This window comes from Saimiri boliviensis, chromosome 9 (assembly GCF_048565385.1).
Source record: "Saimiri boliviensis isolate mSaiBol1 chromosome 9, mSaiBol1.pri, whole genome shotgun sequence".
In the NCBI taxonomy this organism is placed as follows: Eukaryota; Metazoa; Chordata; class Mammalia; order Primates; family Cebidae; genus Saimiri; species Saimiri boliviensis.
Window position 1 is genome coordinate 5,394,828 of NC_133457.1, and position 25,802 is coordinate 5,420,629.

The 25,802-nt window shown below is 37.4% G+C and overlaps 1 protein-coding gene across 1 annotated transcript in view; it reads left to right on the forward strand.

Moving 5' to 3' along the window:
* Positions 1–2,026: 2,026 nt before the first annotated feature.
* The window catches only part of SPATA16 (spermatogenesis associated 16), a 227,602-nt gene continuing 203,826 nt past the window's right edge, over positions 2,027–25,802 (forward strand). The window contains exon 1 of the mRNA XM_003925112.3: positions 2,027–2,158. The gene's annotated coding sequence lies outside the window, so the exon portion shown is untranslated. The remainder of the gene's footprint in view (positions 2,159–25,802) is intronic.

Genomic DNA, 25,802 nt, shown 5'->3' on the forward strand with positions numbered 1-25,802 from the left:
CTTTACCAAAGAAGATGTCAATGGCAAATAAGCACATGAAAATGTACTCAACGTCATTAGTTATTAGGGAAATGCAAATTAAAACCACAAGGAGATACTCAGAGGAAATATTTTTTCAATTAAAAAAAATCTGACAATACCAAGTGCTAGTGAGGATGTGAGGGTAAATGGAAATCTCATGTATTGCTGGTAGGAAAGCAAAATTGTACAGAAATGCTGGAAAATAATTTGGCTCTTTCTTACGAAGTTAAATCCCATATGACCCAGCAATCCGATCTCTAGGTATTTAAGTAAATTAAAACTTAAATTTACACAATCATATGTATACAAATATGTATAGCAGCTTTATTCATGACCACCCCCAAATATTCCTAAACTGGTGAACAGATAAACTGTGGTATATGCACATGATAGAACTTTACTCAGCAATTAACATTGACTGAACTCCTGATAAAAACCACAGCAATGTGAATCGCCTACGTGGTATGCTGAATGAAAGAAGTCTGATTCAAAAGGCTACATGCTATATAATTCCATTTATTTGATCTTTGGAAAAGATAACACTGCAGGGACAAAAAAACGCATGGGTAGATACCGGGGTCTGGAAATGGTTTGCAGAGTTGACTACAGAGACATGGTGTTATTTTTACAGGCGACAGTAGTGTTTTAAATCTCGATTGTGTGGTGCTTACAAACAAAACTTGCAGAACTGTTTACTAGGTTAAAAACAATTTTTTAAGGAAGCAGAGGTTTGAAGGCAAGAGGGAGAGACATCGGTGATAGTGGCTGAGGTGAGCTAGTAGGGAGAATACCACACCCCAGAGGGGCTGAAGAGCTTGTTATCACACAGCAGAGGCTTCACGCACCTCGTATCAATCGATCCTCACACCTTACCTTGAAACGTAGTTTCCTCATTTTTTGGCAGAGAAGTAGGAGAGAGTGGGTGTGGGAAACTTTGAATAAGACAACCTTTTTCCCCAAGACGTGAAATTTAGTGTATATTTAGTGTACTTTATAAAAGATAGATTATACTCCTCAAATCAATGGAAGTATAGAGTAGTAAAACCATAACTGGACTATTTATATTACATTCCAAAACAGGCAAAACTAAACTGTGGTATTAAAAACCAGAACAGTCACTACCTATGGCGAATGAAAAGAAATGGAAATTAGAAGGGGTTTCTGGGTGCTAAGAATGTATTTTTTACTGGGGTGGTGGTTATTTTGATGGGTTCACTTTGTGATAATTTATTGAACACACTTGCAGTTTATCCATTTTTCTGAATATATGTCATATTTCAATAAAAAGTGATAGATGTCTGATTTGTTAACCTATAAAGGAAAGCAAGGGATGTTTGTCATACAAGTCACAGCAGTGGCTAAGAGAACCATGCAGTCCTTAGGGGTACACAGATTTCTTCAAATGTATCAATAATGTGCTGCCTAAAATGCATGGAAGGTAAAGTGTGTTTATGTTTAAATTTGCATAATTATGTCTATGTTTATAACACTTTATGTAATACTATATATTAGTGTAATATAGTATTATATATTTGATAATATAATATATACTATACATTTTTATGTTAATATCATGTCATATAATAATCATTGAGATATAACTCCTACCTATGTATGTTTTAGAGTAAAAAGTTTAAAATAATTTTCTTTACAAAGAGAACAAATACAAAACTTTATAAAATGTATGTATAAAGTCTATATTGTAATTGTGTGGCTTTGTGTGAAAGAGACGGAGAGATGATTTTTTAAAATCTATTTGTAGTAAAGAGACTGCAAAGATATTAAAATGTTCTTAGTGTTTCTCTTTAGAATACGGATAATTATTGATGTACATCTTTCTGTATCTTCCGAATTATTTTAATGATCACATTGCTTTTAGAAACGGAAAAACATAAATAAGCTTGCTTTTAGTACTGGAAACATCAGGTGCAACTCAAGAGGAGAGACGAGGGAGGGGCCCCGTGCGGGCGCGATGGGCCGCGTGGCACGGGACGTTTCCAGTCTGGGCGTCCCCGCGAGCACGCACCCGAGCAGGCCGCGCAGTGGGACGTTTGGAGCCCGGTGTTGGCAGATGCTGTGGCCGGGGGTAGTCCAGAGCCTCGCCCGGTCCCTGCGGGGCTGAGCCGCAGCTGCTCAGGTAGGAGGAGAATCACTCAGGTCTGCTTTAAAGCCTTTGTCTTTCAGGGGCTGGGTGGGAAGGAAGGGGGATGACCCTCAGGTGAAGCTCCACTAAGTTAGGAGAACAGGGGCTCCTTTCTTCCTTCACACCCGAGGAATGAGGCGTGTGGCTTACAGAAAGCCCTAATAAGTAGCCAGGAAATCATCCCCTGCAGGCAGGTAGAAGACAGGTAGTTCCAAAGCGGTTTCCTGTCCGCTGCTCCGGCTCACCCTATCCTACCCCAGTCTGGTGAGAAAGGAAAGACTAAGATCCCATTTGGTTTCCCGGTAACAGCTTTTTTGTTTTGCTTTGCTTAATTCTAACATACATTCCCTAATGAAGTGTCTGATTTGAAGACATCTTCTTCTAGTCAAGCGGGAGATGTTGACTGCTAATTCAGAGTTCACGTTTTATCATTTGTAATATGGGTTATTGTCGCTTTAACTCATGATATTACTGTGGATTGAAGACATTGAATATCAAGGAGTAGGGTATTAGGGAGAGAAACAATCCAAGCTCCCCGTAAGACACAGACCATGTCATCATTTCTGTAAGCTAACATCATGCCTGGCATAAAATGCATGCTCTGAAATGTCGGATGCATGAATGAGTAAGGGAATGAATGAACGAATGTCTTTCACAAGGACCTTGCCGTTCAAAGGTTGTTCAGCATGAGCAATGAAAAACAGGTTCAAGTTTTGTTCAAAATTTGCATTTTGTATTTATTATCCATAAAATATTAATAGATGTCAGTAAGGGTCTCCGTTTTTGAAGCACTGGGGAAGTGTTTACCATTTTTAGTAAGCCTTAGTTTGAAATAAATGCATGAAAACTGCATATTGTAAGTGTTATTGTTTAACTCTTTATGATTAAATTTAATGTACTAACAGTATTACCACAGAAACTACCCTAAGTTCATTAAGTTGTTCATCTTCTGAGCAGTGAAACCAACACCCTAGAAACTGATTACGACTTAGAAAACAACCCATGAGCATGAACTGTGAGCCGCAGAACCTTAAAGTGATCTCCAGGCATAAACCCACAGTGAATCCTTACTGTAGGAGTATTTTTTCTAATTAAGACACACGGTGACTAAAGCTACATCCCTCTACATAGAATTTGACTGCAAGTTGGTTTTTATTGCTGTTGTTCCTTTTATGTGACACATCAGTATGAAATAAATGAATAGGTACCCCAACAATTGCAGTCCATAGTAACAAAAGCAATGCAAACACCATATGCTCAAGGGTTTTTAAATCCTTTTACAGCAGAAAGCCTGGAGTATTGTCTTTCAACTAGTGTAGAATATATTGAGTCATCTTCTTGGAAAGTAACATTCAAGTTATAACATTTTGCACTCACGAAGAGCTTGCTGAGTGTTTTCAGGGATGTTATAAAATAAAATATTACAACTATAAAGATAGCAAAATAAAGACTATAATTTATCATAGCTCTAGCTAAATTTCAAAGTTTACACAATGAATGAGCATGACTCATCTGTGTAATAGAAAGAACATTTTTCTAATTGTCGAATTTTTAAAGAAAATTCCTGAACAATACTAACAGCAAAAACAAAAATGATGATAATGATAGAACAATAGTTAACATTTATTAAGCACTTACTATTATCAGGCAACCTTCCTATATTACGCTTCTCAACAATTACATGAGGCAGATATTATCAGTAACTCCATTTTGTAAATAACAAAAGAGAAACCAATGGCTATGACTGATACCAGAATTTCAAATCCTATATGATGAGGAAAATTATTGTAAAATTACTAGAAGGTAAAGATTCAGCTTTACCTTTACATTTTAGAAGGCCTCCAGGAATAAATGTATTTACATACTATATGATATTATATGCATTTATGTATACCTATGTACATCTATTCTGAAATCTGCAGAATTCATGTATTTGAATGGCGAATATGTCACAATTTAGGCAACTTTAAAAGGTGATTGAGTTGATGCGACACAGGATAGGTGTTAGAAAATGTCTCTTTAACCTTTATGAGTAAAAACTGAAGCTCAAGTCACACTGTCATTTAGAATGGGATGAGAAGTGAAGAATTGATATGGTTTTAAGTAGGCCATTTAAAAGGAAATGTTTCAAGAAGACTTGTATTAGAAGTACTGAACAGAAATCAGCTTCTGATTTTGATTTATCTTCACAAATTATTCTGTCTTGCTATTTATTTCAGATTTACCTAAATAAGTTGTGCCTTTCAAAAATAAGCATTACTATGTGGAATCAAAGTTAAGGAAGATTGATATCCTACCGAGGAAGGGAACTGTATATAGCTTTGAGCTGAGGTTTTAAAAAAATGTTTGAAAATATAGAGTTGAAAATATTGGCTTTGCTTTTCTTCAGGGATCTTTAGCTCATTACTTACTAGGAAGATTACTTCACATGTTAGCTTAAAAGTTACTGGCACTCAACCTGGTCTGTATTTCTCCACTAGAATAACTTTCCTTAGGAAATTCCACATTGTGGGTGTTCATCTGATTTCACATGCATGAATGCTTCAGTGCTCTCCCACCGGTTCTCAATTAAATTCCTATTAGCCAGCATAACTCAAGCAGAAGAATTCAATGCTGTCTTGACCCATCACCAAAGTTACAGCTTGAGAAGACATTGCATTATCACCCCTCCCCAAGAAAAAAAGTATGCATTTAATTTGTTAGAAATCTGCTCGATTTTGTTAACTTGAAGATGTAAGGAGCAAAACCATGATATAAATCGCTTCTCATTCCTGTTGAACAGATATTTGGAAACCTAAGTTTAAGGTGAAGAAAGAAAGAATGGCAATCAATAGTCCTCTGTAACATATATTACCAAACCTAATACATTTGGTCTCTTCTAGGGAGGGGTGTGTGTGTGTATGTGGTTCAGGCATCTGAACCTTCTTATGTATTGGGGCCAATGATGAATTAAAGGGTTTCAGAAGTTCAGATCTCTCAGTTAATTTCCTCACCCTTTGTATTTACCGATGTAGTTAACAGTGAGGACGCATCATATTAAACATGAGAGTCACTAAGAGATTGAGAGAAGAGTTGAAAATATTAAAATTGACACCCTTTATGAACTTAAACATTTCAATCCAGCAGACTATGTACAGAATGCCTTAAGATGTTGCCCATGTAGTCATTGACCAATTCAATGAATGTAGAAAATGAGGAAGTTCTGCTGTTCATAAAAGCTTTATCTTCCATAGTTGCCTGTTCTCTACCTGCTTCCCTCACCCCCGTCGATCCTGCCTTGCATGGACCTTTCTGTTACTCTATCTGTTATTACAGAATGTGTCTAACATTACGGTCATCTGGTTTTGTTCTTTCTTATTTTTCATTTCTGATCTCCACTTTTCTTTTTACCACCCTAATTCTCGATATTTTTTATTCTTTTAGATCTTTCACATCTACCATATTCCTTCAAGACAATGGGATAAGGTTGGGATATAATGGGAGGGAGGTGCCGTTTGAAAAGAATGCATCAGAGCCTGATTCACCTCTGTCTCTAGGCTTGAGAGTGCAGCTTCTGTCTGGGACATTCACACCTGGAGGTGCTGCGCTCCACTGGTGTAGGCTGGTTTAGATGGACAGCGATGGCAGAGGCAGATTTATTTTGACAGCAGAACTCATCAAGCCAACTCTTCGGGCCCCCTTTTCAACTAACGTTGGAATGTGGGAATGGAGAGAGGGATTATTTAAACTTTCTCATCAAATAAAATTCAGTAGTGTTTTAAAATGGGTTCTTTGAGTAACTGTTTAACAAAATTGAACTTCAAATTCCCTCTCAGCTCTATTTTCCCCTCTCAAGTGGTCACCATTTTTCCCTCCTTCTCAAGAGAGGACAAGGAAAACAGATTCTTCTTTCCCTGTGCATGGTGGCTGCACAGGGAAAGGGCCTTGTGTCACTGTCTTCTCTGGTTCCCACTGGCCTCTCTTGAGACCTTCTTCCCCGCTTCTCCTAGGACTGGGTGTTGACTGAGGTAAGGTTGAGCCGGAGGTCATTGGTCTGGTCATTAGGTCACCATATATTCTGATTAATATAACAGACAGCTGCAGGGAGTTTGTGTCATAAGAAAGCGAACACAGAGGCTTTATTCCTCCCACCTCTGCCATAGCTAAATTTAAAAAATGATGACAATAATGGCTACAAAAAAATAGTTAGAATGAATGAATGAATAACACCTAGTATCTGACAGCACAAGAGGGTGACTACAGTCAATAATAATTTAAATGTACATTTTAAAATAACTAAAAGAGTATAATTGGATTGTTTGCAACACAAAGGATAAATCCTTTAGGGGATGGATACCCCATTTTCCATGATGTGATTATTATGAATTGCATCCCCATGTCAAAACATCTCATGTCCGCCATAAATATATGTTCAGATATGTGGGTACACCTACTATGGACCCACAAATAATAAAAATAAACAATTATTTTTAAAACGATAGAAAAAAATCTAAGAAAAGAAAAAAATAATAATTATGACAATGAAAGCAAGCAACTGCCACCTGTCCAGTGCTGCTTGTCCTGGTTTTGGGAACCTTCAGAAATGTCATCGGGGAATCTCTTTCAGCCTGTCTACCATACACACTGTCTGATAATTTCTAAGGCACTAACATGAATTGCATTTCATTTGTTTCGTGTGGTTGTACCCTCCTGGAGAATTTTGAAGAAAACACCTCCTAACTATCAAATCTTTACCCTGCCTTCTTGCCTGTATTCATAGACAATGCAAAGATTGTAGGTAAGAGGAAGTATGCTTAGGGAAAACTTGCCTTGTATAAACTCAGAGGTTTGTATGTAAAATTTCAAGCTGTCTTGACCTGTGATTTTCTTAATGTAAACTTTTTATTAATGTGTAACATACTTTTGGTAAAAGGCAAAAACAGTAAATTTAATCAAATGAACACATTGGTGTAACCAGCTCTTGGATCCAGAAATGATGGTACCAGTAAGCCCAGCAGCTCCTTCTGTTCCATTCCAGTTACCACTCGCAATCTCAAGGGCAACCGCCAGTCTGGCACCTAACAGCACAAATTAGTTTTGCCTAACTTTGATCTTTATTTAAATGAATCATACAATATTTATTCTTTTGTATCTGGCTTCTTTCACTCCATGTCTTATTTTTGAAATTCTTCCATGTGGTTGCTTGTAGTTTTAATTCATTTATTCTGATTGCTAATAATATTTTTCCACTGTATAAAGATACCACAATATTTTTATTTTTTTCTATGATTCATGGGCATTTGGAATGTTTTCAATGTTATGATGTTATGATGTTTTTATAAATAGTGCTACTGTGAACATTCTTGTATGCATTTCTGCTGGGTATATGGGAAAAAAGATTATCCCAGTACAGGATATAGGAGGAAGCAGATGCTGCCAAACAGCTTTTCAAATTGGTTGTACCAACTTTCATTTATATCTGCTTTGTGTAAAAGCTCCACTTATGCCATATATTTGTCAATACTAGGTGTGGTCCGCCTTCTTAAGTTTAACGTTCTGGTGGATTTGATGTGATATCAACCTGTGGTTTCGCTTTGCATTCTAGTGATGACTAATGGGAGTTAATAACACTTTCAAGAGTTTACTGACCATTTGGAGATCATCTTTTGTCATTTGTCTATTAAAATATTTAGCCCATTTCTCTACTGGGTTTTTTTCATCTGTCTTCTTTTATAGAAGTTCTTTATCTATTCTGGATACAAATCCACATCAAAGATATGTACTACAGATATTTTCTTTTATTCCATGAATTGTAATTTCGTTTTTAAAGCTGTGTTTTGATGAACAAAAATTATGACATATAATATAATCCAATTTATTATTTTTATATTCTGTTTAAGAAATCTTTGCCTATCCAAGTTGTAAAATCATCCTTTTTTCTTCTAAAGCATTAATGTTGGTTTTTTTATATTTACTTTTGCAACGCATTTGGAATTTGTTTTTGTGCATTTTATAAGATAGGCATCAAAATTGACTTGCTGCATTTGATTTAGGCCAGCACCATTTATTTAAAAAGGCCATAATTCTAGTTTCTGACTTAGTCTGTTTTCTGTTACAATAGCAGAATACCTGAGACTGGATAATTTATTTTAAAACGAGATTTATTTGGCTTACAATTCTGGAGGCTGGGAAGTCCAGGAAACATGGCACCAGCATCTGCTGTTTCTGGTGAGGAACTCACGCTGCATTACCACGTGGCCAAGAAGCAAAGAGGAAGCAGACTTGCAAAAAGACCAAGCATGAGAGACAGCCTTGCTTTATCATGACTTACTCTTTTTCTTTACTTCTTTCTTTCTTTTTTTTTTTTTTTTTTTAGGCAGAGTCTTGCTCTGTCACCTGGGCTGGAGAGCAGTGGCACAATCTTAGCTCACTGCAACCTCTACTTCCCGGGTTCAAGTGCCTAAAACTCCCGAGTAACTGGGATTACAATAACTTACTCCCTCATTCACTCAGCGTTAATACATTCATAAGGGATCTGCCCCCATGACCCAAACACCTCCCACCAGGCCTTATCTCCCCACACCACTACATCGAGGTGAAAATGAGGCTTTTAACACATAAACTTTTGGGGGGCATGCTTAAGCCATAGCAGCCCCATTCCGTGCCAGGGTAATTTTTGCCATAAATTAAATGAACATTTACATCTAGGTCTACTACTGGACTTTTTATTCTGTTTGGGTGTTGTAATTGATCCTCGCATCAAAGCCATACTGCCTTCCTTACTACAGCTTTACTTATAATAATTCTTAATATCTGGCCAAGACTGTCAGCATTGTTCTTCAAGATGAACATGGCTATTCTTGGCCCTTTGTATTTCCATCTTAAATGTGAAATTTGTTGTGGCTTGACTTACAAGTGAGCTACGGTTAGTTTTCACAAAAGTTTCAGGTGCATTTGAAAAGAACGTACGTTCTGACTTTCTTTGTTGCAAGATTTGACATATGTCTATTAAGTCGAGTTTGTGACTTACGGTACACAGAGCTCCTGTGTTCCTGAAAGTTTTCCTTCCTTTTTCCTTTCTTCTTTCCTTTCTTTTTTTTGTCTGAAATTCCATCAGCCATCGACAGAGGTGTGTCACAATTTCCCACTAGAATTGGAGATTTGTCAATTTCTCCTTTTATTCATCAGTGTTTTCTATTTTACCGGTTTAAAAGCCATGTTAATCACTGAAGACAGATTTAAATTGTGCTGTCTTCTCCTTGCATACTTCCCTGTAGCATCCTTAAGGCTGAGGGGTCATGAACAGGTAAGTAACTTGGAAGCTCTGAGGAGATCCTGCAAGGCTGAAATTCAGACCTCTGAGGAGAGAGTGTGACCGCGGGGAAGTCACTAAGACAGGGCTCACTTGTCTCAGAACTAGGAGAGTAACGTGACTGTGATGATGAGGAAATTTGACAAAAGAATACCTGCACTGACTGTGAGGGCCACCACCACGTCGCTTAATGCTACCTAAACCCCTACAAACAGAAGCATTTGCTGCTGGGGTAAATGGAAAGTTCCAAGAAGGAAACGTCCCTTCTTCCTGTTTCAGCTTTGCAGTGTTTCTCCAGTACCCTCTATTGGCAGAGCCTAACTTTGAACCAGCTGGAAAAATTAAAATGTAGTCTGCAGATTTCAGTTCCAGTATCACAATACAGAGAGATGGATGAGTTTGCAGCCAAGGAACGATAAATTAATAACTAACATACCTTCGCATTTCTAGTAATGCTTCTTTCCATAAAGCCTACTTGGTCTGATTATTAGTTGAGCCATCCCTTATCTTGGTTGGTGTTTCTATGTTGTATCTTTCTTCATGGTTTTATTTTCAACCTCTCTATGTTCTCATATTTAAGGTGTATCTTTCCTAAGCACCATTGAGTTGGTGTTAGTAATTTTTTCCTCTGTGGCAACCTTGGTTTCTGAATTAGAATATTTGGTTCTTTTAAATCTGAAGTAATTGCTGATAGATTTTGGTTTATGTCTACCATATTGCTCTCTGTTTTTTATTTGGTCTCTTTTATTGCTCACCTTTTTGGGGATAAACCAAAAATATTTTAATTTTGTGTTATGTTCATTTGTTAATTATCCATTCATTTATATTTTGTATTCCCCGGATTTTACCTTAGAAATTACAACATGAGTCCCTGACTTCTTCCAATCTAATACCAATGTTCAGTTTTGCCAAGCCCCTAATAATTTTTTAACATTAAAATACTTTAACTCTGTTTACCCTCTCACATCTTTTGCATCATTGTTGCCATTCTTTTTAATTCTGCCTAGATTTTAAATCCTGTAGAGATGTTTCTGTTATTGTCTTAAGCAGTCAAGTGACAGCAGTCAATGTTTATTTCTATGTGTATATTCTCACATACTTACTTTGACTATTCCTCTTCAATTCTTCCTGGAATTCTCTTTTGCTTCTGCTTCATTCTCTGTGCTCCTTCTAGGGCTCCAACTATACTCTGTATTTGACATATCTTCAAAGGCTTTTTACATAATATTTTTCATTATTATACTTCTCTGCTTAAATTTAGATATATCCTATTGACTATTTCTTGAGTTTACTAAATCAGTCTTCTGCCGTATCTAATGTGTTCTTTAATCCATCTAATGAGTTCATTTCAGATGGTGTATTTCTCAGTTCCAGAATTTGTTATTCTTTTTATAGAGTCTAATACTCTGGTAAAGTTCTTTATAATTTCTCATTCTTTTGTTATGAATATATTAATTAGCATTGTTTGAAAATTCCTTAGCTAGCTCTAATATCTGGATCAGCCATGGGTATGTTTCTAGTTATTACTTTTTCATTTGGTTTTTTATTGTTATCTTGAGATGGTTTATTTTTGCATACTTAATGATTTTCCACTAAGTGCTGAAGAGCGTGTAAAGAAAATTATATAAGCTCCAGATGGTATGTCTTCCTCTATAATGGATGTATCCTTTCACTAGGCAGACAACATAGCAGTTCATCTTAATTTAATCAGGGACTGTTTCATGTTGAGGCTGAGTTACAACCCTTGAAAAAGTCTGCCTCTAGTTTACCCTGGTTCTCAAGAGTTTTAGCTGAAAGTGTGGTGTTTCTCCAAAGCCTTTTCTCTTGTGGGTCCCTATCTCATAAGACTGCAAAAATTTCATCTTCCTTTCAGAGTCTTCCACTTTGCCATCCTACCCCATGAATGCCCAGAAATTGGCATTATTTACTGAGTGGTAAAAGAGCTCTGTGCTAGAGGCTCCCACATTTACCCAAAGCTGTACAGGTTTCAACATTACCCACCAGTGCCCCTCCTTTAATGAAATGTTGAGATGCTCACACTCGTCCCCATGCCTACAATTAGCAAATGTCCCAGAAGATGCCCCTGTAAAAGCTCACTTTGATAAGGGAATTATGCCCTCACCATAGCCTCCCCAGCTATATTCAAACAAATTATTTGGTCTTTTATTCTGCTTTTCTATTAGTTCTCAACAGAAGTTCTGATCTACTACTCCATCCCACCCATAAGCAGAGTGTAATGTGTAACTGTTTGAATGATGTATTGTTAGTTTCTGTTTGTTAAAATAGTAAATTTTAAAGTATGTCTTAGGCATCGGCAGGGACTTCATGACTAAAACACCAAAAGCTATGGGAACAAAAGCTAAAATTGACAAATGGGCTCTAATTAAACCAAAGAGCTTCTGCACAGCAAAAGAAACTATCATTAGAGTGAATTGGCAACCAAACAGAATGGGAAAAAAATTTTTGTAATCTACCCAACTGACAAAGGGCTAATATCGAGAATGTACACAAAAATTTAAACAAATTTACAAGAAAAGAACAAATAACTCCATCAAATAACGGGCAAAGGATATGAACAGACACTTCCCAAAAGAAGACATTTATGCAGCCAACAAGCCTATTAAAAAAAAAAAAAGAAAATCATCACTGGTCATTAGAGAAATGCAAATCAAAACCACATCGAGATACCATCTCATGCCAGTTAGAATGGCAATCATTTAAAAAATCTGGAGACAACAGATGCTGGAGAGGATGTGGAGAAATTGGAATGCTTTTACCCTGTTGGTTGGAGTGTAAATTAGTTCAACCATTGTGGAAGGTGGTGTGGTGATTCCTCAAGAATCTAGAAATAGAAATACCATTTGACCCAGCAATCCCATTACTGGATATATATCCAAAGAATTATAAATCATTCTATTATAAACACACATGCACACTTCTGTTTATTGCAGCACTGTTCACAATAGTGAAGACTTGGAACCAACCCAAATGCCCATCAATGATAGACTGGAAAAAGAAAATGTGGCACATATCCACCATGGAATACTATGCAGCCATAAAAAAGGATGAGTTCTTCTCCTTTGCAGGGACATGGATGAAGCTGGTAACCATCATTCTCAGCAAACTGACACAAGAACAGAAAACCAAACACCACATGTTCTCTCTCATAAGTGGGTGTTGAACAATGAGAACACATGGACACAGAGAGATGAACATCACACACCGGGGTCTGTCAAGGGGGTGGGGAGCTAGGGAAGAGATAACAGGGGGTCGGGAGAGAGGGGAGCGATAGCCTTAGGAGAAATACCTAATGTAGATAATGAGGTGATGGATGCAGCAAACCACCGTGGCACGTGTATACCTATGTAACAAACCTGCACGTTCTGCACATGTACCCCATAACTTTAAGTATAATAAATAAAAAAAAATAAATAAATGAAATAAAGTATGTCTTTCTTTTAAAGTTTTGCACAAACCAAAATGTTTTTTTCCAAGCAGTCCTTTGGCTTTATGGACTTTTTTCGCTGAGATCAACTGGGGAAATATTAGTGGATGATTAATATGCAATCAGTCCTCAAATATTTCTCCAGTCTGTAAACCTGTAAATCTTCATTAAATGTAATTGAAAGATGATTGAAAAAGTTAAAAATTGTATTTCTAAACTATTTTGGTATTTTCTCCATCTGAATTCCGAAGCTAATTTTTCTTGCAGACAAATAAGTATCATTATTTACCCTAGAAAAAGATCCAGAAGAAATATTCAAATAATAGTACTAAAACACTATATAAGCAAGAAATTAAATTATTAATTGTTAAATCTTGGATAAGTATATACAAATTCCAAATGGTTAGTTTGAAAGCACTTCATAATTATATTACCTTTAGTAAAATATCAAAGCAAGAATCTTGCAAAGAATCAGGTGAGCCCTACTTTTGGCTTAGCTGTTTATGGTGTGAAGTGACTTGACATGCATATGTAGATAAATAGGTCATTTTTTACTATCTCTCTCTGTCTCTACTAGGTTCTGTAATAAGTGTCATACAACATTGGGCCATTTATCCTCAAGCTAATGATGAGAAAAAGTCTCAACCAACAGCTTCTCAAGTGTTAAAAATGAGCCTTTATTCTGCAACTTGTAAAATGAAGGACAGCGTAGAGATTAAGTTAATAGGCACCGTAAACATATTATAAAATATTTAAATGACAGTGGTGAAAGCATTACTATATGAGATGTTTGGGGATTATAGGATTTCTATGTTCATCTCTACCAGTCTCCATTCCACTCCAAAAGATACTTCACAGTGATATATAATGATCAAAGATGAAAATGAATATTGCTTTCAACCTCCACAGAACATAATCAAGGAGCAGTCTCATCTTCATGCCTCAGGTTCTCTTTGTGAGGTAATAGTGGAAAATGCTGTTCATTCGTTACCCATAGTGTACCCATTCCAGGGGATCATGTGTTATTTTAAGGTGGGTATGTATGACACTGGAAGGTAGATCAGCCATCCCTGTTTGTGACAGGTGTTCCACAATTGTACTTCTTCAGGGCACAAAATCCTTAGGGAACAAAGGTTCCTGAGGATTGACTCAATTTTCATGTAAATATTAATTGTCAACTTGCTATTTTTAGGAAGAAAATTTATACAGATGTGTGTTTATGTATAAACAGTTTCACAATGTAAAACAAGGCACCAATAATTAAACACTCTGAGTGTGTTTCATGTATAAATACTATGTATAAATATATATATGGTGAATACATAGAAATCCGTACATGCGGTAGAATATGTAGGAGCACAATTTTTTTTATTGCATTTTAGATTTGGGGGTACATGTGAAGAACATGCAAGATTGTTGCATAGGTACACACATGGCAGTGTGCTTTGCTGCCTTTCTCCCCATCACCTATATCTGGCATTTCTCCCCATGCTATGTCTCCCCACCTCCCCACCCCCCACTGTCCCTCCCCTATTCCCCCCACCTCGACAGCCCCCAGTGTGTGATGGAGAGCACAATATTTAACACCATAATAGCTGTCCTCTCTAGAGAACTTATTGTGGGCCAGATGAGGCATTCGTTCTTTTTTTTTTTTTTTTTTTTTTTTTTTTGAGACGGAGTTTCGCTCTTGTTGCCCAGGCTGGAGTGCAATGGCGCGATCTCGGCTCACCGCAACCTCCGCCTCCTGGGTTCAGGCAATTCTCCTGCCTCAGCCTCCTGAGTAGCTGGGATTACAGGCACGTGCCACCACGCCCAGCTAATGTTTTGTATTTTTAGTAGAGACGGGGTTTCACCATGTTGACCAGGATGGTCTCGATCTCTCGACCTCGTGATCCACCTGCCTCGGCCTCCCAAAGTGCTGGGATTACAGGCTTGAGCCATCGCGCCCGGTGAGGCATTCGTTCTTAACATACGTTACTTTGTCAATCTTTCAATCATCTCTATGAGAAATTAATTAGTATTCATGTTTTTTGGATAAGAAAACCAGGATACATCAAAGTTAAGTAACTTGCTGAAAGTTTCTTTAGCAAAGAAAAGACAGAGTTAGGATTTGGACTTATATCTCTCCAAATCCAAAATTCACATCCTGCCTTCTGTGCTACTTCGGCTCTTGAGTTTGGAACATCCAAGAAAGATGGATAGCATCTCTGCTCTCTTGCTCCTGAGCTCCTGTGAAGCCCAATCCATTTTATTTATCTTTGCAATCCTCCAGGAATTAGCCCTGTATTTTTACCTGGCAGGAACTCAACAAGAGTTTGTTGACTAAATGGATGAGTGAATGTCTACCAATAATTCATTCTTACAAACTGATTTTTCAAAAGAGTAGCCATTTAGACTTTAATGTGTTTCTTTAGCATCAACAGCTAAGGCAGCCTCTGACATTCTGGCAGACTACTTCAGCCCTGCAAGCCCAGCTAGCTACCAGTGTTACCTAAGTGAAAGAAAGCATATGAATACGTTGGCTTGGGGCCAACAGGATTCACCAGACCGCCTATATCAGCAGCCCCTGAAGTAAGCTAGCCATGAATATGCTTACATCACCCGAAAAGCAGATTACCAAAAAAATAATTTTTCTGGGAAAACTTGCTCTATCATTTAGTACTTCAAAAGAAGCATGAAAAATAATTGTAACAATAATATCTGAACCTTGTAAAACATTTTCAAAATTTATTTTATGGATGGCAGTATTGTATTTTGCTAATACTTTTCACTTCAAGGGGTGGGTGTTGGAGTAGGAAAGTCGGGAGGTGGAGCATATCCCATAACTGGCTGCATGCTGTGAACCTCAGGTATTTTCAATACAGCCCTCTTCCGCTTACTAAACGTGCAGATACCTACGCATTACCCCAGACATACTAAATCAAAATCTGTGGGGCCTGGAACTTAGGAGGCTTCAGGGGATTCTGATGCATACTAAAGTAGTATCTCCCGCTAAACTATAACTTCCTGTGAGTATAGGCATCCCAGTACCGACACAGGTCATGACAGAATTATTGCTTAGTAAATCATAAATGAATGATTGGGTTAATTAATAGATTCTTAAGATAAAAAGGAATATTTAAAGTCACCACTGTATAATCCACCCTTATTCTGCCTACTTTATGACATGAGTTTGTGCTTCTAACAGCTGAGGACATTATGATTTTAACAAATACATTTTGAGGACATTATGTTTTTAACAAATAAATTTCTATTTACTTTATGGATGAATAAAATGGAGCCTAGGAGCAGAACTTGTAGACCAACTTCAGTTCTACCATTGCCACTACATAGGGATGTCCCCCGCCCCCAGCCCTCATGGTTAGAGTAAAGGTATTAGAATAGATTTACCCTGTGATTTCCTTCCAATGCTAAAAATTTATTTTATTTGTACTTTGATGGTGACCACGCCTCCATCTGAGTACTCTTATGATATCATGAGTTAGGAAAGGAAAAATCGCCATTTTACAATCATTCCGTGGATGCTAAATTGAGGGAGGAGTGTTTGATGAGGAAGCAGGAAATTGCGTGGTCTCCAAGAGTCTGGCTACAGACTGCACGTAAGTTGCAAGGGGAACATATGTAACTGTAATCTGGAAAAATTAGATAACATCTTGACCAGGTGCTCAAAACTGACATCACCAAAGAAAAGCAAGTGGACGTTGTCTGCTCCCAAATGTGATACCCTGAGAAACACACAACATCGTTCATTCTGTGGTTTTCTGGCTGAGGCCACTTAATCTGAATCGAATCATGAGAAAGTATTAGAAAAATCCAAATTGAAGTAGATTCTGTCAAATAGCCGCTTGTACTCCTCAAAATTGGCAATGCCAAGGAAGACAGAAAAAGGCTAAAGAAAGAACTATTCCAGAGTAAAGAAACTAGAGAGAGGTGACAACTACATACAATACATTATCCTGGAGAAAAAAAAAATACTAACGGGACAGTGTTGAGACAACTGACGAAACAGACAAAATAGGGTTAGGGACTGTAGACTAGACAATAGTATCACATCAGTGTTAACATCCCTGCATTGGATAACTGGATTGTGTTGCAGTAAAGAAATAGCCTCGATCTTAAGGAATGTGCACTGAAGCTTTAAGGGATAATGAAGCTTGATGTATACAACTTACTTTCAAATGGCTTAGTAAAAGTAATACAAATGTATTTATGTGTGTGCCTATACGTTTCTGCATGCGCGCGCGCGCACACACACACACATACACACACCACACACACACACACGGAAAACAGAGTTAGAAATGTGACCAAGATGTTTAAAACTAGTAAAGCACACTTTTGAGGTCTTGATAGTCGTACAACTTTTCTGTAAATTTAGACTTATTTTAAACAAACACTTGTGGATTGTTAAAAAGACGCACTTCCCATCTCTCAGTAGCTTTAACTTTAAAACATGTTTGATAACAATTCGTTAAGTAAATTGAAGGGTAGTTCAAAAGAAGAAATCGTCATAGTTACTGTCCATTAATTTTGCAGGTCTCTGCAAACAAAGCACTGAACTGTCCGGCATCTGTTTCTTCATTTAGAAACTGTGACAACAGTTCACCTTGTGTACTGTGGTGAGAGGTGGTGGAGTAAGGTAGAGAGAATTCTGAGGGAGCTGCAAGATGTGGTTGAAAGCACTGATTTACTATGTGACCATGAACACGTTATTTCACCTGCGTAAGACTCCATTTCTTCATCCACAAAATGAAGAGATCAGAGTATTTTGAAAGGCTCTTCGTCTCTATACTTCTACAATTCAGAGTTATAGTTTAAGAAACCAAATGTGAAAGTCTGAGAATTAAGAACTTGATAAACAGAATTAAAGAGTTGACCAACGTTAAATGAAATTATGTTTTCTTTACACATCTATACAGCCTCTTATATAAATAGAAACTTGGATCACTTTTACAAGAAGACAGAGCAGTGTTTGCAAAGAAGGAGAACGAGATTCGAACTTTGTCTCAAGATGCTCATGAATTTGGCAAGCGGATTGCATTTATGTTTCAAGAAGAAATGTAGCCAAAGGTCTCTAAAGTATGCTGAAACATTACTTCCTCTACTTTCATATTCCTGCCATAGCAAATGAGTTATTGTTTCTACAAAGTGTATTAAGGATTTTTGAGAAATACAATTGATTCCTCGTGGACCACACTTATAATGATAGCATGTTGTACAATTATCACTTCTCCAAAAAAGACTGATTTTTCTGAGGGTTTTGGTTCTCAGTAAGCCATGCTGTCTGTCAGCAAAGAATGAGAGAAATTATTTACTCCCTAACAAAGACTAAAATAAAAAGGACCCGGGTAGGTACATCATAAATATTGTTGACTTAGAGTAACAATAAAAATAAGAAAAAAGAAAAAATCAGGATGCTGCAGTGCCTGGAGAAGCTTTCCATTTTGAAGCCGGTTTGTAAAAAGCTAACTTAGATTTAGGTGACTGCCTAATTTTCAGCTTTTGTAAAGTGATGCAACAACAATAACAAAAAAGATACTTTAGAATGATTCATTAATTGTGTAGTAAGATACCGTCATCAATTTTTCCAATCAACAAATATTTACTGTGTACCTACTCTGTGTTGAGCACATTCTGAGTATATAGCAGTGAACTAAGTAAACAACGTGCAGTCTCTCACATTCTGGTGGGAGAATATAGATATGAATGAAATCCAGAGAAGTAAACACCGCTATGATAGGTGGCATGGAGAGATTTAAAATAGATCCACAACTTGGTGGGGCTGATTATTTCATCAGAGGAGGCTTCTGTGGGAACAACTATTTAAACTATGATCTGAATAACATAAAAAAAAAAACACAGTGGTAAGAATATTGTAGCCGAACCAATGCAAAGATTCTAAGTTGGAAATTAACTTGTTAAATTGGAAGAACAGAATGAATGCCAGGTGGCTAGAACACAGTAGACCAAGGGGGAATGGTATGTGATGAGTTTTCAAAGGGCACAGAGGCATCAGAGGTGGTATTCTATTCTAGGTGTTATGGGCAGACATTTAAATGTCTTTAGTAAGAATGAGGTGGGATCTGATTTTCATTTAAAAGGATGACCTGAGTTGCTGTGTATGAGAAACAATTGCAATAATCTAGACAGGAGGCCGTGGGGCCTGGCAGAGGGTATTGATCATACATATGGAGAGAGGCAGACTTTGGGAGAGTCAACAGGACCAAATGATGGCTTGTAAGACAGGGATTAGGTGAAAGAGAGGAGTAAAGTATAACTTGTAAAGCTCTAACTTGGCCAACTGCGAGGATGTGGTTGGCATGCACTGGGATGGGAAGACTGAGACAGGGACAATTTTAGGGAATGGGAATTAAGAGATCTCTTTTGGTGTTGTCAAGATGTATATTTGGTGTTGTTAAGATGTATTAGATTATTTAAGATGTATATTAGATAACCCAAGCAGAGATGTCACATGGACAGCTGAGTATACAATTTTGATGTCGGATATAAGGAATAAAGTTGTAACACGCGTAGTTAGGTGTATGTAACGATATTTGAAGCCATAGCACTGGACAAAATCACCTGAGGAGAGAAGGTAGCTGGAGAGAAGAAGGGGCTCCAGGTGGGATCCTGGTGGAACAGAAAAGGTAGAGCCAATCTAGGGCATTGAGAATGAGTGGCGAGTGAAGTAATTGGAAAATTGGAAGAGCATAGTGTCATACACGGTGAGAAGAAAGTGCTCCATTAAAGAGAGAGTATCAACTGTGAAGACTGCTGTTAGGCAATCTGGCAGAAACGAGCCTAGGGGCAACCACTGGATTTGGCAATATGAAAGCCAAGGGAGTCTGTTGTTGTTTTTCTTAAAAGAAAAGGGCTGCTACATCATACAGGCATCGACAGGATCAGTCCAACAACAAAAGAGGAAGAGGTGATATGAAAAGATGACAATTGCAGCAACAAAGTCATTGAGAGGATGGAGGGGTGGGATCCAGACAAAAGGAATTCACCTTGGGAAGAGCTGAGGCATTTTCCATTCAAGGAGCTGCTTGCGGAATTACCAAAGCTCTTCTCTTACATGCATCGCCTCATTTGATTCTCACATGATTCTCATGTATCCAATCATTCCCAATTTCCAGAAAAGAAAAAGAAAGTTCAGAGAGGTTGTATAATTTGTCCTACAACATGCAGCTAATCATTAATTAAAGAGAATTCAACCTTTTCTTACAGTTCCAAACCAAAAGCTCCTTCCACTGCTTAATACCACGAGAAAGTCTCCCTTCTGATGCTCCCTCTGATCCAACATGACAGATGTTCACGGTGTTTGAGATACAAAGAAGTGCAGTTGCTTGAATGCCACTTTTTTTCATTTGGTGACTTAGTGATCAGCAAATGGCTTGGCAATTTTAAGTTTGGATTCCCTGGAATCCATTCATGTAGAAGTTTTAGGTCCACATCATTTTTTTTTTTCCTGCATCTGATGATGGCTACAATATAGCAGGGGTCATAATTACATTTGCAGCTACAGCTCTTTAAAAACACTAAAAGTCTAATACCAGGCCAGGTGTCGTGGCTCACATCTATAATCACAGCACTTTGGGAGGCTGAGGTGGGTGGATCACCTGAGGTCAGGAGTTCAAAACCAGCCATGGCCAATATGGCGAAACCCTGTATCTATTAAAAATACAAAAATTAGCTGGGCATGGTGGTAGGTGCCTGTAATCCCAGATACTTGGGAGGCTGAGGCAGGAGAATCGCTTGAAGCTGGGAGACGGAGGTTGCAGGGAGCTGAGATTGTGCCACTGCACTCCAGCCTGGGTGACAAGAGCAAAACTCCATCTCAAAAAAAAAAAAAAAAAAAAAAAAAAAGATCTAATACCTTTCCTAACAAATTTGGTTCACATATTCGTGTTAACTATAAATTGCTAGTTTGTTTTGTCATAATTTTAGAGGGAGTCCCACTCAATGAACAGCAGTAAAGTTAAATATCCTGTTATTAAGTTTAAAAAAAAAAAAAAGCCTTTTAAGGTAAGGAAAGTATAAATCCCCGTCAACTGAGGGTACAATACAGAGGACTATATTGTCCTGTTTTCTAAAAAGCATGGAATTTGATGTGCTGGGTTCAAGTCAGGTTTGGTAAACTCTCTTGGCAATCTGTTTCAAGTTGTTTAACTCTTGATTTCTTCATTATGAAAATATGGCTAAAAATATTTATGCAAAAGAGTTGTTGTGAGAAACAAACGGGTTAACCCCATGAGATCACTTCATAAACTGAGAGTACTCTTGGTTGTTGTCGTTATGGATATAACACTGGATGGTTTGTTTTATTTTGTGTTTCTTAAAAAACATTGTAAGGCAAATTTCCCTCTCCCTTCTAATAATAGCATACCATTTCTTGAGGGGTCTCGGATAAAAGAGAAGCGCAACTGCTTGCATAGCGACACTTGTCCTTCTAAAAAGCCTTCCCAAATATCTTGAAACTGCATCAGTCCCATGTTCCTACAGAAGTGTGTCCATTATTGCTACCGTTTGCTGTAGTATATAGTGCCTCAGCCACACATTCATTGTGATAACAAACGTACGTTGAGGGTTTATGATGTTCCAGGCGCTGAAGAAACTACACATCAATATAGAAAAAGGATCATGATACATTTCTGCCTCTGCAGCAGTTCTCAGTCTAGTAAGACAGCATCTCCTCTTTCCATCCTCCACCTCCACTCCAAGCTATGAGCGCTAGAATGCCAAGACCCTGGTCTCAGTCATCTTGAGCTTCCCTCGTATTACCTAGCACAGCAGCTTGCTCATAGTAGGTGCTCAATAAATGATTATTGGATTGAAGAAATATTTTGTAGTGTATTTTTTAAAACGTTTAAAAGAACTGGTAGACTAACAAGCAAGGTGTTTTTTTCTCATAATGTCTCTCTGGTTACATTTAACAGCAAGTTAAAATTAGATCTTTTTTTTTTTTTTTTAAAGAAAGAAAACCATAGCAACTGTGATCCTGAATGTTTCAGAGAGCACATTTTGAAGGATTCTCTTTTGCTGAATTGCCCATGTTTGAGCTGCCTATTTCAATTAAAAATTTAACAAATAATCTGTGGTACTAATAGCCATGTAAACCACTGATTCAATCTATGAAGCAATAGAAACTCCCACATAGAACAGAACGCTTGATGAAATACTTGAAGAAAAAACATAAATGTGTTGAAAACCCACTGAATAAATTTAAAATGGATACCCACTGGAAATGATTGAACATTAACTTCTCTTTGTTTCTTCTACTTGTATTTATTATAAAACCTTGGAAATTGTTCCAATGTTTCATGTCAATATTTGCTAAAGATTTTTTTAAAGGCATGTTTCTATGATGAAATCAATTTTACAGTGCTGTCTTCTAAATTAAAGAATGAGCATTTTTACAGAATGTTATCAGCAAATACTTCTTTGATGTACGTAATGATTGTCTAACAGTTTTCTCTGAAAGCATTTTTATGAAGTAATGATTAAACTGTAGCTCGGTGTCTCAGGAACACTGACTAATGTCATGTTAATCAACTTGACTACTAAAAAAAAGTGAAGAGGTTGATAGTTTAAATCTAGTTGGTACATGATTCACTTGAACTATCACAGAAGAAAATGTACTTTACCCAAGACCAAATTTAATACAAAAAATAAATATGGAAAATTTTCTCAGAAACGACTTTTTCAAAGTTACAGTCCATACTTTTTTAGAAAGATCCAATCCTGCTTCTCTTAAATAAGAATGTGTAAATTAGCTGTTGATTTCACAGCATTCAGATTGATCAACATCTATTGAATGGCTACTCTATACAAAGCACTGAACTAATGTCAGGAAGAATAAAGTGTATTTCTGCTTTTATGGCGCTTATTGGAAAAAATAAGTCATTCAGGAATAACTGTGATATAAAAAATGAAAAATAAGTGCTATAAATGCCATTGGCATTATTCTGAGGAGGTAAAAATGGATAACTCCTGGGTAGGTTTGGACGGGTGGAATGGGGTGGCAATGGGAAGATGGGGAATTCTTAGCTGACAGTCTGAAAATGAACGTTTTTGGAATTAACAAGATGTTCAGCTTGACTTCAGGGTAGTTTATAGGAAGAGTGATTATTTAAATAGAGTTTTATAATTTTTGAAGAAGCCATAAGTGGCAGTTCCATAACTCTTCTGTACATATGTGGCAATTTTTACTTTAAAAAAATAAATAACAGGTCGTATAGCTGAAATAAAATCATCTGATTTTCAACCAGCACTGAAAAGTAATCGTTGGGTTTGGTCATGCTTTTTCAGCCTGTGTTTTTGCAACACTTTTAGACATTTAGGTATTTATTCTGAATTTTGGAAGGAACCTGAATTAGTTTCTTCTATTTACTGGGAATAATTGATCTTTCAGATGTCTGAAAGCTAAACATTTGCTTACGTATTAATCCCTCTGAGTGCTCTGTAGACACCCTATATATTTTTTCCTCTTCTGTCATTTTTTCTTGTATAAAACTGCATTAAAGACAAAAGTGATGATTTCTATAGAGCAGTTTAAAGACTAATGCAGAAGTACTCAGAATTCTATTTCTTAAAAACAATAAAAACCTTTCTTCTTGCAGAAAGGAAAAGGCTCTGGGTGAGGGACATCCCAGAGGAGAATTGGGGTGGGAGGAGTTTGCAGAAAAACAGGCACAGGAGGGAGGAAAATGGAGAGAGGGAGGCAGAGAGAGAACGATTATCCTCTAGAAGAAATGTCTATGAAGATAACTTTATGCATTTATATGTGTTAAAGAGACGTGAAATAAATACAGCAGAGATAGTTAACGCTGCTGTAGATGCTAAAAATGTTTCTAATGCCAACCAACTACAGATATTCTAGTACATTTTAGCTTCTGGTGCTTGAAGTAGAGAGAGTTTGGTAAGATAAGATACCTGGAAGGTATCATGAAAATGTTGGAACAGCTCACAAACCAGTGTTTTCTGTTTATATTTTTCACAGCCTATTGTAGAAATGAAAATGAACCAGAAACCCTTAAAACCAGGTATTCTGAGCATTAAACAAGTTTCAAGTATCTCTGCTACCAAAAGAAACTTAACAGTATAGATGCATATCCGGAGCGTTCATTCAACAGAGATCTTAACTGAAGGACTGACATTTATTTTTACTCAATCTAAAGCATATGTAGAGGTGGCATAAGAGCAAACACAAGATAAAAGTGATGGCCAGGACAGTTTTCCCCTTGCCAGTCTGAGTAGCCACATTAGCAGTCCAAAAGATGTTGGATGCCAGCAACGTTTCTAAGAGAGGAAAAGGAAACAGAGTCTCACCCAAAGTGAATCTGTTGATGGGGCCTGTGATTCACAATCATGTTGATCTTCAATACTAAAGATGACAAAGATCGGTAAAAATTTCAAACTTTTAGATGTTTTATCCTATAGAAACACAACTCTACTGTGTCATTATGAATCATTGGGGAAATACTCTAGAATTTAGCTTTTACAAATTAATATACAAGATAGCTATCATTAGAATTATTGGAATTCAATCATTCTTACGAGATAACAAAGACTGTCACAGTAGATCCTTTGATATGTCCATGCGTAACCTTAAATCTTTTCTGATGATGTGTGTGTCCAACGGTACAGAGGGGAAAAGTGTAACCTATTTCAAAGGTTAGAGCCATAGGAACAATTTCAGTTCCTCCTTTACTTAAAAAATCTGACCGGCACAGTGGTTCACACCTGTAATCCCAGCACTTTGGGAGGCTGAGGCAGGTGGATCACAAGTTCAGGAGTTCAAGACCAGCCTGGCTAACATGATGAAACCCTGTCTCTACTAAAAATACAAAAAAATTAACCAGGCATGGTGGCAGACGTCTGTAATCCCAGCCACTCGGGAGGCTGAGGCAGGAGAATCGCTTGAACCCAGGAGGTAGAGGTTGCTTGCGGTGAACCAAGATGGCACCACTGCACTCCAGCCTGGTAACAGAGAAAGACTCTGTCTAAAAAATAAAAAATAATAATAATAAAAAAAAATCTAATGGATCATAGTTCAGGATATTTGTTAGTTTGTTTGTTTTACTTTAAGTTATGAGATATGTGCAGAACATGCAGGTTTGTTTCATAGGTATACATGTGCCATGGCGGTTTGCTGGAGCTGTCAACTCGTCGTCCAGGTTTTAAGCCCTGCATGCTTTAGGTATTTGTCTTAATGCTCTCCCTCCCCTTTCCCTCCCCTATCCCCAAGAGGCTCTGGTAGGTGATGTCCCCCTCCCTGTGTTCATGTGTTCTCATTATTCAACTCCCACTTACGAGTGAGAACATGTGGTGTTTTGTTTTAGGGTCTTCTTTGGGCAAACTACTGTCTTCCAAACAAACAAATGAAAATAATGAGCAACATTAATAAATTCTGAAAAGCGACTCAAGATTTTTATCTTTAGTCAGACACTGACCTTGAAGATGGAAGGAAGCACAAATGTTAGCTTTTATCTCATTGTTATCTAATTACATGCAGCCCTTCTTTCTTGCTATTTTCTCTTATCTTTGTAGTCCGATCCAAGTCTATTAGCTATATAAAGATTATCATGTTATAGAGGAAGTATCCCAGGCTAGGAGTTAGTGAGGGGCAGTCCCAGGAAGGTAATAGCAATCTGAATGGGTAGGTCGCTAATGACCAACCAATATGACCTTGGATAAGCAACTTAATCTCTCCAAACCTCAGTTTCTTTGCAAAATGTGGCACCTATTCCTATGTACTTCACAAAGTTGTTTCCGGAATGGAATGCGATAGGTGAAAAAGAAAGTCCTAAAAGATAGGAACCAACCATACTAAATAATTATTATATCTTAGAACACTTTGTAGTTTGAAACAAATCTAGAAACACATAGCATGCAGCATCCTG